The following is a 12887-nucleotide window of genomic DNA, read 5'->3' as shown; positions in this document are numbered from 1 at the left end:
GCAAAGTGCCCTCATGGAGCTTACATTCTAGAGGGGGAAGCCAGGCACACACAAAAAATAAGTAGGTTGTATAGTAATTAGAGAGTTATAAGTGCCATGAAGGAAAATACAACCCAGAAGGGAGTTTAGGGAGTGATGGTGGTTAAACGTGGTAAGGATATAACTTAGATGAGATGGTCACATCTGGCCTCACTGAGAAAGTGACATTTGAGCAAATACTTGAAGTGAGGAAGCAAGCCATGTAGACGTCTGGGGGAGGAACAAGCACACGGGTACTGGGGACAGAGCACCCACATGTGTATGAGGATAGCAAGGAGGCCATGTGACTGGGAGGGAAAAGAGGGGGAGAGTTGTAGGAGGTGGAGACTCCACATAAAGACTTGAGAACTATTGGTGGTACTTGGGGACTTCCCAGGTAATGCAGCGGTAGGGAATCCTCCTGCCAATGGAGGAGATCCAGGAGATGCAAGTTCAGTCCCTGGGTCGGGCAGATCCCCTGTAGGAGGAAATGACAACCCACTCCAGTATTCCTGCCTGGCAAATCCCACAGTCATAGGAGCCTGGCAGACTACAATCCACGGGTTCTTGAAGAGTCAGACATGACTTGCACGACTGAGCAAGCATGCATGTTGGTACTTTGGTGCTGACTCTGAATGAGATGGGAAACCTTTGGAGGGTTTTAAACAGAGTGGTGACATAATCTGAGTTATGGTTGAACAGGTCAGCTCTGGCTCCTGTGTCGAGAATGACCACTGTAGGTGAGGGCGAAGATGGAGATTAGTTTGGAAGCTATTGCAGTGATTTGGGCAAGACATGATGTGGCTTAGGCTGTTATGGTGGTGGCGAAAGTGGCTGGATTCTGGATGTATTTTGAGAATGGAACCAACAGAATTTGCTGATGGTTTGAATATGGAGACAAAGCGGGGAAGGGAAAAAAGGGAGTTTGGGCCTGAATTTCTGGCAGGATTGATTGCCAGTAACTGAGACTGAGATGGGGAAGTCTGAGACAGCAGTGCCTGCGTCTTTGGGTTAATTACATCTCTGTATCTTTGTTCTACAAACCAAGTCTGTGGTATTCTGAGTTTTGATTATGATTCATAGGAGGACATTTGGAAAGTACTCAGGGATTTTAATGCCAAGGAACTATGATCCGTTAGACAAAAATGAGAATGAGAACAAAAGTACACATAAAAATGTTTGAGAATGTGAAGACGGCAAAAAAAAAAAAAAAAAAGAAGATTAAAAAATGGAAGAATGCTTAAATATAAGTAAGAGATGAAAAGGAACTGTGTATAGTGTTAAAAGCATCACTGCATACCTGCCATCCAATAAATGACATTTTAATTTTAAACAAATGAACTGAAATTGTATGTTTAGTGCCAGCAAATTACTTCCTAGAGAAAATCTTTTCCACCTAACATTATGTATTTCATTTTTAGACTGTATCTAAGGCTTTTAAGTTGTTTAATCCTAAGTCCAGTATTCTGCTGTGTCCTTTACTTCAATAGCAACATCCTTGGACACAATCATATTGAGGGGTTTAAAGTAGAACAATATCAGAAGTTAAGTAAGGAGAAAGAGTTGGTGAAAAGTATCATGACATTTTCTTATGTAATGGGACAAAGTGCTATAGCAAGACTTTCAGAATTCTAACAGAAATTTCGATCATTGAACTAAAAAGGAGGTCAGGGAGTTCCCTAGGACCACGGTTGGGCTCAGTGATTCACTAGAAGGACTCAAAAAGCTGTTACAATTGTGGTTATAGTTTAACACAGCTGAAGGATAGAGACTGAAATCAGCGAAGAGAAAAGGTGCACGGGGTGAAGTCTGGGAGGAACCGGGCACAGGCTTCCACTGTCCTCTGCTAATGAAGTTCCACTCCTGGCACGAATCTGTGACAACCCTCACAAAGAGTTGCCAGCCAGGGGAGCTCACTTGAGCCTTGGCGGTCAGGGATTTTTATTGGGGTTCAGTCTTGGAAGCATGTAGCGCCTGCATGACTGACTGTAGCTATTCAGATTCTGGTCCCCCAGAGCAAAGACAGTTCATTGTGAATCCCATTGTTAGTATAAACTGTCCCATCTTAATAGTACCACATGGCCCAAGGCCTCAGACACCCCAAAATCCTCTTATCACATAGAATATAATGAGAGCTCAGAACTCATCTCCCATGAACCAGACATGGGCCAGTCCTTTCTTAGAAATGTGTAGGATTTGAGTTAACCCTTTCCTGCAATGGCACCCCAGGAGAAGGCAATGGCACCCCACTCCAGTACTCTTGCCTGGAAAATCCCATGGACAGAAGAGCCTGGAAGGCTGCAGTCCATGGGGTCGCTGAGGGTCGGACACAACTGAGCGACTTCACTTTCACTTTTCACTTTCATGCATTGGAGAAGGAAATGGCAACCCACTCCAGTACTATTGCCTGGAAAATCCCATGGATGGAGGAGCCTGGTAGGCTGAGTCCATGGGGTAGATGAGGGTCGGACATGACTGAGCAACTTCACTTTCACTTTCACTTTCCTGCATAGCTAGGTAGGGCTTTGAACATGGTATTAGTGCTTCCTAGAGTCATTATTATTAGAGGGTAAATTTATGCTATAAGGACATATTCTAAATATGCATAGTTTTAGGTAAATAGGTAAATGAATGAACCAGAGTAGATTATGTATGAGAAGTTAAATGTATTTTGTGGTACTTTGCCTGAAAAATATATAATTGTTGTCATGACTTATTCCACAGAAGTTTGCAGATACTGGGCTAGAAAAATAGAGGCATTGACCTCCAAGTATGTGGTATTGATTGGAGTCAGGAAAGAGGTAGAAAGGAGAGAGGGTAGCCTGGAAGTTGATGTTGAGGCAGAAGAATTAACTCATGCAACTCATGCAGCTACGGAAGCTGATTGTCTGCAAGCTAGAACCCGGGAAAGGTTGATGATACAAGTTCCAGTCTAAGGGCAGGAGGAGATGATGTCCGTGCTCATCAGTAAGGCAGAGAGAAAGGGAGGGAGTGGGAGGGAAGAGGGGATTTCTCCCTTCCTCTGACTTTTTGTTCTATTCAGATCCTCACTGAATTGAACAAGACTCACCTACATTTGAAACAGCAATCTGCTTTACTCAGTCTACCACTTCTAATGCTAATCTCTTCAGGAAACCTTTCACAGACACAACCAGAAATAACATTTCATCAAATATCTGAGCACTGTATGGCTGCAGTCAGGTTGACGTATAAAAGTAATCATCACAGGTGCTAAGAAAAGAAGTCATATAGCTCAAAAATCAAAGGAGGAGATTTGGCTACAGAATTAAAGATACTTATGTCCACAAATTCAAAGAATTACATTGCTAACTGAAAATTAATATATAATGCCATTTATGACTTCCCTGGTGGCTCAGACAGTAAAGCGTCTGCCTACAATGTGGGAGACCTGGGTTCAATCCCTGGGTTGGGAAGATCTCCTGGAGAAGGAAATGGCAGCCCACTCCAGTACTATTGCTGGAAAATCCCGTGGACGGAGGAGCCTGGTAGGCTACAGTCCATGGGGTTGCAAAGAGTCGGACACGACTGAGCAACTTCACTTTCTTTCACTTTCATGGGAAGTAGAAAATGTATTTCGATCAAACATAAGATTTAAAAATTTTAAGTTCAGAAGTAAGTTTTTCATCTTTAAACTTCAAAACTGTTGTTTCTATGTTTAGGATATTTTTCTGACTGGGTGAGCACATATACAATCAGAATGGTTATCTCTCTCTCTGTATAAAATTTGGTTGCCGAAGAAATAGTATTAAATGTAGAAACTTCTTTTCTCCTCACATGTGTTCAGTTACTTGGAATGTGTAGCCTCAAAGTTATAAATGTGCCATTGAGCAGGAAGAAAGGCCAACTTCTTGGCATCAAATACTTTATATTTGTCAAAATATCTGATATTTGTAGGCTTTTGAAGACTCTACAAGGTTATGAATACATGGTGCATTGTACCTGTTTTAAAAATAACCTTCTGTGAGTGATGGTTTGTGAGCACTTCCTCCTGGTGTCATAGCACGCTCTCTCTCTTGTGGACTGACCTTGGTGTTCTTATTGGCAAGATGATGACAACTGCTAGCGTTTGTGGAACACTTTCTAAATCCCAGTGACCCTTTTAGTGCTTGAAGCTAATTTAAGATCACAGAAACCCTGTGAGGAATGTATTATTTTACCCATTTTACAGAGGAGGAAACAGGAACATCGCTAAGGATGTGGTGGTGCTGGGATTCAAACTCTTTAAGTCTGGCTCCCACTTGTGCCCTCAATCACTAATCGGGTTCTGAGGTGAATGATGAGAACTAGCATTTCGGGGGAACCCTTACCAGAAAGTGTTAATTACTTTATAGGTGTTATGTCGTTTAATCTCCCACCCAGCCTGTGAGACAAATACCATTGTCCTCTTCATTTTAAGTAAGGGATTTGGTTTAGCTTGTCCACAGTCACACAGTGGTGAAAAAAGCCACTCTGACTCCTGGGCCAGCCTTCTTAACTGCCTCAGCAGTCTGCCCTTATGAATCTGTGGCAGGAAGAAAATTTTTCCTTTACTTTTCATGGACATTTCCTGGTTTAAATTAACTGTTATTTGAAACTGTATGAGGTTATATTTAGCTCTTGGCTTCATTATCTTTATTCATTTTCTTTACATGCTTTTTGCTTTTAGTCAGTTATGCCAGAAAATAGTGTTTTCATGTTTAAAGCTATTGCTGAGAAAGTCACAGCTAGTTTTTGAAACTCTTCTAGAAAAATCTTTGATTACGAAAAATTTTGAAAACAAAAAAGATTGCTAATTTTCTTTGGGGCCAGGTACAATAAGTTAAATAAATTGCTTTGGACTAAGGGAGAAATTTTACCTTGTAGCCTCATGCCTAATATAGTTTCTAGGTTTATAGCTGCTCAATACATAGCTGAATTAATGAATACATACAAGAAAGTCTTACTCCCAGTATAGGTAGGGAATTGGTATTCCAATTCTGGAAAACAATACAGTGGAAAACTTAAAATACATAAGCTACCACTTTTTAAAAGATTCAGAATGCCAAAAAAGAAATACACTTAATTATACTAAGATCTGCTGAAGAAGGGATAGGCTACCCACTTCAGTATTCTTGGGCTTCCCTGGTGACTCATCTGGTAAAGAATCCACCTGCAATGCAGGAGACCTGGGTTCGATTCCTGAGTTGGGAAGATCCCCTGGAGAAGGGAAAGGCTACCTACTCCAATATTCTGGCCTGGAGAATTCCATGGACTGTATAGTCCATGGAGTCACAAAGAGTTGGACATGACTGAGCGACTTTCACTTTCATACTCAGCATTAGATTGTTCTGAAAATAATGTAAGAATAAAAAATTCTGAAAATAGGATTTTGTCGTCCAATGTCATCATTAAGAAAATCCATTAAAACTGTAACAAGTACCAATCAGAAGATATCCAACTGTTACACTGCTAGATAAACTAGAATTTACTTATAGCTTGTCTTAGAAAGTATAAAACCATTTCATTTTCTCTTTGAGCATTTTTGCAGGCAAAATTCAGTACTGTAGTAGTCTCATCAGTGACGTTGTAGATACTTCTCTCCCCCTACTCTCTGTCCTGTTCTCTGTTTGCCTCCATGAAAATTTTACTTCCTCTCTGCTTTCTGTACGACAACCACTCTCTCAAAAGAAGAATCTTAATGGTTTTTAGTTTTGTAGAAATGTGTAGCAGGCAAAACTCTCCGCCTGAATTATACCGTCAGTTTGATAGCCACTAAATTACTCAAACAAAAGTCTGTGGTGCATGCGAGATGGAGATTTCAGATTTGACACCAGAAAATATGTATGACCATTTAAAAATATAATCTAGCTTAATTCTTCTTCTTATATAAAGAAGTTATACAGTTACTATTGTTGATGCTGCAAAGATGTGAACTTCAGAGAAAATGTGGAATGAGAAAATGTGGAATCTTTTAAACAACTCTCCTAGAGACACATGGAAATTTTCTTTGACTGTGCAGGGCTGCACTTAACTTATAGACCTAACCTAAAGTTTCTCCAGCGTTGAGTGTGAAGGGGGTGAACACCATTATTATACACAGTGTGGTTTTGCCGTGTGGGTTCAGGGTTATGATTACTCCCTCAGTAGTTTGTGTAAATTCTTGGGGTTCTGCATGTTATAATTTCATATTGTGGACTTTTGTTTGGAAATGACTTTTTGGGGAGATATATTTCATTTCACCCTTAAGTAAGGAAACAGTAAGCCATCAGTAAAAAAAAGAACTTTCATTTTGATTAAGAGTGCTTGGTTTTTAAATTTTTCTTTTTTGGCTGAGTCCATAGGCTTTACACATCAGGGAGTATAATTTTAGGGAATGATTGTATGGTACCAAAACCATATGTTTTCTTAGCGTTTGATATATTTAAGAATAATATTAGATTTATTTCACTACAAAAGTCTACCAAGGACCTATAAGGTTTTATTTTGATATTGAGGAAAAATAATTTTTAAAATTATCCTAATGATGCATTTAATAAAATTGAAATAGAAAAGCGAGGAGAACTTTAAATATATATATATTCTACTTAAAACATATGGAAACGGTGCAGTAGTATGTGTGAGACCACGGCAAGATGTTTCTCAAATACTTGGAAATAGGTTTCTTTGAGAGTCAAACCCTAAAATAGATCAGAGAAGGAAATATATAGCTCTGCTGGGAGATATTAGTGCTCTCAGACCATTGGTTTGCCTAAAACCTGACTGGAGGCCTAAACAGGAAGGGAACTTGGGTTTCATTGGAAGCGTGAAGAAGAAGGAGCTGTAGCTGCAGACTTCTGCAAGGTCCACGTGTTTACCAGGGCATAAGGTACAATGTCAGGGGCATTCAGTTGTCTGGTTTACTAGACTGTTTTAGTCCTTCATCAATAAGGGCACCTCCAGTTCTAGTGTGGGAGGGTCAGCTATCCTTGACATATATTTGGTTGGCCAAAAAGTTTGTTCGGCTTACAAGACAACCCAAACGAACTTTTTGGCCAACACAGTATTAACTATTGGGCCTGTCCATTGGGTTGGGCAAACTAGAATGGTTACTATTGAGCTGAGCTTAGTGTGGAGGTGGTGCAGGAGGTCTGGGGAGGGGTTGGTGGTGCACGTTTACTCTTCTTTCCTAAATAACATTCAGTTCAGTTCAGTCACTCAGTCGTGTCCAACTCTTTGCGACCCCATGAATTGCAGCACGCCAGGCCTCCCTGTCCATCACCAGCTCCCGGAGTTCACTCAAACTCACATCCATCAAATGAGTGATGCCATCCAGCCATCTCATCCTCTGTTGGCCCCTTCTCTTCCTGCCCCCAATCCCTCCCAGCATCAGTCTTTTCCAATGAGTCAACTCTTCTCATGAGGTGGCCAAAGTACTGGAGTTTCAGCTTTAGCATCAGTCCTTCCAAAGAACACCCAGGACCGATCTCCTTCAGAATGGACTGGTTGGATCTCCTTGCAGTCCAAGGGACTCTCAAGAGTCTTCTCCAACACTACAGTTCAAAAGCATCAATTCTTTGGCGCTCAGCCTTCTTCACAGTCCAACTCTCACATCCATACGTGACCACTGGAAAAACCATAGCCTTGACTAGATGGACCTTTGTTGGCAAAGTAATGTCTCTGCTTTTGAATATGCTAACTAGGTTGGTCATAAGTTTCCTTCCAAGGAGTAAGCGTCTTTTAATTTCATGGCTGCAATCACCCTATCACAATTCATTTTTTAGCATTTATTTTTAGTGGTATCCCAGGGGCATTTGTGACAGGGGCTGACAACGCAGACTCCATTCAAGTGCAGTTGTGGTGGTATTCTTGACCGTTTGAATTGCTCCAAGCCCAGGGCCCTTCCCACTGCCTTGGTTCTGATTCCTTATACACCAGGCAATTATCTAATACTTCTGCTTCCTGTGTATTTTTCTAATGAAGCCAGAAAATATTTCCCAGTCTTCTTGATTGTTGTATTTCTGAAAAATGAATGCACTGACATTTATATATGCTGAGGGAGGAGGAATTTAGTTTTATTATCATAACATCAGCTGCCATCTCCTAGGATGATCAGCTGAGATGATAATCTGAGCCAAGACCAGACCCTGGACTGAGGTGAAATCATTAACTCTGGCAATGGCAGTAGATATCCTCCAAGTACTCATGTACTCCTTCCACGATATAAACCTGTTACTAGGAAATAGCTCCCCAACCAGAGATTGTTTTTCCCAGCACTATCCCTTTCCTTCCAAAGAATACAGTAATAAGCAGTCACTTTTTGTACACCGAGAGTAATTAACTGGCCTTGGAAAGCAATCAAACTCAGTTAATAGTTCATTTAATGTTAATGCTTTTCTTTGGGGGCAAAACCCCCCCAAAAATTTTGAAAAATGTCAAGGATTATATGCTTTCCTTTCCAATGAGCGTTGAGCTTACTATGAATGATGCCTTAAAGAATCGGGAGCCTTGAGTTCTAGTTTCAGCTAAGTCTCTTAACATGTGGCATGACCTTGCCCTAGTCAGTTGACATCTCTAGTTCTCATTCTTTTACTTATGATATTTAATTTTTTTCAAATAAAATATTTTATGGGTCAGTTCAGTTCAGTTCAGTCGCTCAGTCATGTCTGACTCTTTGCGACCCCATGAATCGCAGCACGCCAGGCCTCCCTGTCCATCACCAACTCCAGGAGTTCACTCAAACTCAAGTCCATCGAGTCGGTGATGCCATCCAGCCATCTCATCCTCTGTCGTCCCCTTCTCCTCCTGCCCCCAATCCCTCCCAGCATCAGGGTCTTTTCCAGTGAGTCAACTCTTCGTGTGAGGTGGCCAAACTACTGGAGTTTCAGCTTTAGTATCATTAGGTTAATATAATTCTGCATGTCTGAAACGTCTTCCTTTTTGTTAAAAATAACAAATATTTATGGAGCTCTTATTTCATGTCAGGTTTTATGCTAAGTGCATTATATAATATTTATTTGCCTCAGGAAGTTGGGACCATTTTATGAATGAGAGAATGGGGGTTCTGAGAGCCGAAGTCAGTTGATCAAAACCAGTAGACAATAGAGCTGGAACTTATACACAAGTCTGCCCAACTCCACGCCCATAATGTTAATTAGTGCTGTGCTCCTTAGACTTGGCACATATTTTAAGGGGTTTTTAAATCCATCTTAATTTGGGACATGGTTTACTTTCTATAGGGTGATTTCTTACTTCCATCTTTATACTTTCTATATTTCTGAAACCAGAGGAACTGAAAGAACTTTTGTACTACTCTGTGTTTCGTTTATAAATCACCCCAGACTGTTTGGAAACCCACTTCATTTTTGAAACCCAGCGTGCTGGTATAGTTTTCAATTCTGTTCCTTCTCGGTATATGCTTTCTGTGCTTTCTTTGTGTAAGGACGACAAAAATGGAAACTTTTAATGTTATTGAATGTTAAACATTTGGCTAAAGGAGAGAACTTTGGTTTACGCCTTAGGAGATTCAGGTTTATTTCTGTCTCTAGATATTTATGCTGAGATATTGTGAGAGTAACTCTTAGTACTGTTTTGCCACGTTATTAAATATGTGAAGAGCATTTCACACAAAATCGCTGTGTGTCAGCAATCATGGTATCTGCAGTGGATTGTTGGAACCAGAATTAAAGCAAAATAACTTTAGGCTTATTGTTGCTCTGTGTGGACCTACTTAAGATAATTGGAATTCGGGCGGTTTGTTAAATCCTTTTTACGTTATTTGACTTGGCCTTAGCATAATGCCAGTTGGACGGCTGCAGATATATGTGGTGCATACAAGCAGATAAATGATTATATTTCTGTCTGAATTATCTCAACTGTACTGTATTCATTGATTAGGTCTAAAATTAGGAATGTTTTGCTCTCTGAGCTGTGTCGAGTGAGGTGAAAGAATGGGAAGGAAAACTGAATTAGGAGAGAGAGTTGGTGGACGAGAAGAGGAAAGAAAGGCTGTTGGGGAAAATGAGGCTAAAAAGCGTCATTCAGAACCATTCTGAGAACTGAATTATGAGTAAACTGTGCACTACTCATAGGCAGCCTCTGAGCAGAGCTCACGATTTTGCCATTTTGAGGGTGCCTTGCTCCTGAACTGGGCCAAGGGCAGCTTAAAGATGTAAGGGAACTGGCGGTTGTTTTGTGTTAAAGAGATGGGGAGAGTCACGGTTGGTCATTTTGGTAAACTCTTTAGCCTTTAATAACCATTGTTTCACTCAGCATTTTCAGCATCTTCCAAACTTTGGTCATTCAGGCACCACCTTCAACAGTTTTTGCCTTATCCATTTGCTTTTCTTTTAAACTTACTTTTAAACTTAAATGTATTTTAAACAGGAACTTTATGTGTCTGTTGAAATCTGGTTTGATATGATAGTTATAGCTTTTCCTAATGTGCACTGAAATAAGTACATGAAGTTAGCATAAAGCCTAGACACCAGTGTCCACCTAAAATTACCTTGAGAAATGCTCCTTTCATCTAATTCCAGCTCTTCCCTTGGCAAAGAGGGTACACAGAACACTGAGGGTAGATGGTTAAAGGGAAACCCAAAACTTGGATATAGGGGCTTTTCAATAAAAACCTAGACAGATTTAAGATGGTAGATGAGAACTAGGTCTCCCTTTGGGTTACCAGCCTAAAGACTTTAGTTAAGTTTCATTTCTTCTTTCTTTTTTTTGGTAAACTACTGAATGTTTTTTAGGCTACAGGAGTGTCTAGGCCTCATGAGTATTTTTCTGTATTTGTTTCCTCGCAGAAACTGTATCTCGAAAATTCTGAACTTGCTTTAGCTTCAAGTAAGGAGGAGTAAGATTTCTCCTTGCTCATTTTAGTGATAAGATCCCCTCTATCACTTCCTAAGCCCAGAAGTTCAGTGTCTGTGAACTGCCTTGTACATGCCAGGCACACACTGCTAACCCCTGTGATGCAAAAAGGAAGCTGTGGTCCCCTCTTTGGTGAGGTCTGGCATAAACAGCTGAAACAGTCCCATGTAATACAGCCATCAGCCAGATACAGGAGATGTTAACTCTTTGGGTAGATCAGCAAAGGCCTTCATAGCTGGTTGCATGTATGCCGTAAGGAGAGCAGCACAGTTTGTGCCCCTGTGAGTGTCATAGTCTTTTCTCCTCCGTCTTCGTAGATGATCGTTTAGCAGAATTTCTGTGGGTTGTACCCTGGCCCACATGTGTTCCAACAGGAATGTTTTCAATGTGTGGTAACTCAAGCCTTGCTGCCCTGACACCTCCACATGAATTTGAAGCAATAACTAGGGAACCTTCAGTAACAGTTGGCATATTGAGATGGCATCATTCCCAAAACAACATCTTAATGAGGTCTGTGCTTCAGGAGCAATGCTTCTAGTTTAAATATACTCGGGCATGTCCTATGTAACTGGAAGCCATGTGGCAGAAGTGGCTGTGATCACAGCGTGGTTCAGTCCTGCATTGGGAAGGTCTCATTGGAGCAGCTTCTCTAACCTCAGCGACTCCAGACCTGGGTAGGAGGGTGCTGTACATAAGGCAGGAGAAAGAGAATGTAACAAATCAGGGACTTCTCAGAGATTAAGACTCTGCCTTCCAATGCAGGGGGTGTGGGTTTGATCCCTGGTTGGGGAACTAAGATCCCACATGCTGCAGGGTGCAGCCAAAAATTTAAAAATACAACTTTTTTTTTCTTAGAAAAAGAGAAAGTAAGATAATAAAACATATCAGCCTTAGCCCCTTTTAGGGAATGTGTGTATAGAAGAACCCTCCTGCAAGTGCAGGAGACATGAGAGACCCAGGTTCAATCCCTGGATCGGGAATATCCCCTGGAGGAGGGCATAGCAAGCCACTTCAATATTCTTGCCTGTAGATTCCCATGGACAGAGGAGCCTGGTGGGCTACAGTCCATGGGGTCGCAAAGAGTCAGACATGACTGAAGCAACTTAGCATGTACAAAATCTGAGATATAGATTCTAGTCTTCACAGAGCTTCCAACCCATCCCTCCAAACCCCACGCCACCTGCTTACCCACCTAGAACCTGAGCTGCACATTTAAAAACCAGTAGTTCAGAGAAGATTCTCAGTTCTATCTATGTAGAGGTCAGTTAAAGGAGAAACCTCCAAGCCATCCTCACCCTGGGATGCTAATTGCTAATTAAGTGCTAATTGCATTGATGGCCCCATCCAGTTTTAGACCTTTGGGGATTTAATAATGCAGGCTTGTTTTTTTAATTAGCGCACTTGTTCTCTTCAAGAGCAGAAAATAAACTCCAGGGTGAGGGTGGTGGGGAGTGAGCTTTCAGACCAAGCCACGTCTCTTGTGTTACCAGAGACCACACCCCTCCTCAGACATAACCACCGAAGACTTGTTTCTTTTGGCCAGCTCTCTGACCTTGAAGGATCCAGCCAGCCGCCTTGAAGATTTGGGTGCTAGACATAATACGGGTAGAGTCCAAGAGTTATTTCTATTTTATATATTTTATGTAGCTTGGCTATATTCATTTTGTATTCGTTAAAAGTTCTGTTCTTGAAGTAAGTCTAAAATACTTAACACACACACTGCTACTGACTTTTTTTATATATAGGCTAAAGCACATTCAGAAATATAAAGAATACTAGAATTTATGGCAGCATCCGCAAATGATGCTGTGTTGCATCACTTGGACACAGACCAAGTTAAAAGTATGGATTGTTCTCCACTGTGTGTTAAACCCTTGGTTTTCTTTCTTCTGAATGTGATGAGGCAGATTTTCCTTGGAAAAATGGTTTGCGTTCAGCTGGGGAGATTGATTTTTTTCCCCATCAGTTTCTCCCTTTAATAATTGAAAACTACTGTTCATTATTTACATAAAACTGTCTTTTTCTGGTCTGCTTTCCATAAC

The 12887-nt window shown here is 41.0% G+C and overlaps 1 protein-coding gene across 4 annotated transcripts in view; it reads left to right on the top strand.

Moving 5' to 3' along the window:
- The window catches only part of DSE (dermatan sulfate epimerase), a 76362-nt gene that overhangs the window by 14648 nt on the left and 48827 nt on the right, over window positions 1-12887 (top strand). Inside the window, exon 1 of one of the 4 annotated variants that reach the window (XM_024996546.2) lies at window positions 12344-12450. The exons of the other annotated variants lie outside the window; for them this stretch is intronic. The gene's annotated coding sequence lies outside the window, so the exon portion shown is untranslated. Of the gene's footprint in view, window positions 1-12343; window positions 12451-12887 lie in introns of those variants that run through there. 4 annotated transcript variants of the gene reach the window in all.

Source organism: Bos taurus, chromosome 9 (assembly GCF_002263795.3).
Source record: "Bos taurus isolate L1 Dominette 01449 registration number 42190680 breed Hereford chromosome 9, ARS-UCD2.0, whole genome shotgun sequence".
NCBI lineage: Eukaryota > Metazoa > Chordata > Mammalia > Artiodactyla > Bovidae > Bos > Bos taurus.
This window is presented reverse-complemented; position numbering and strand designations above follow the sequence as displayed.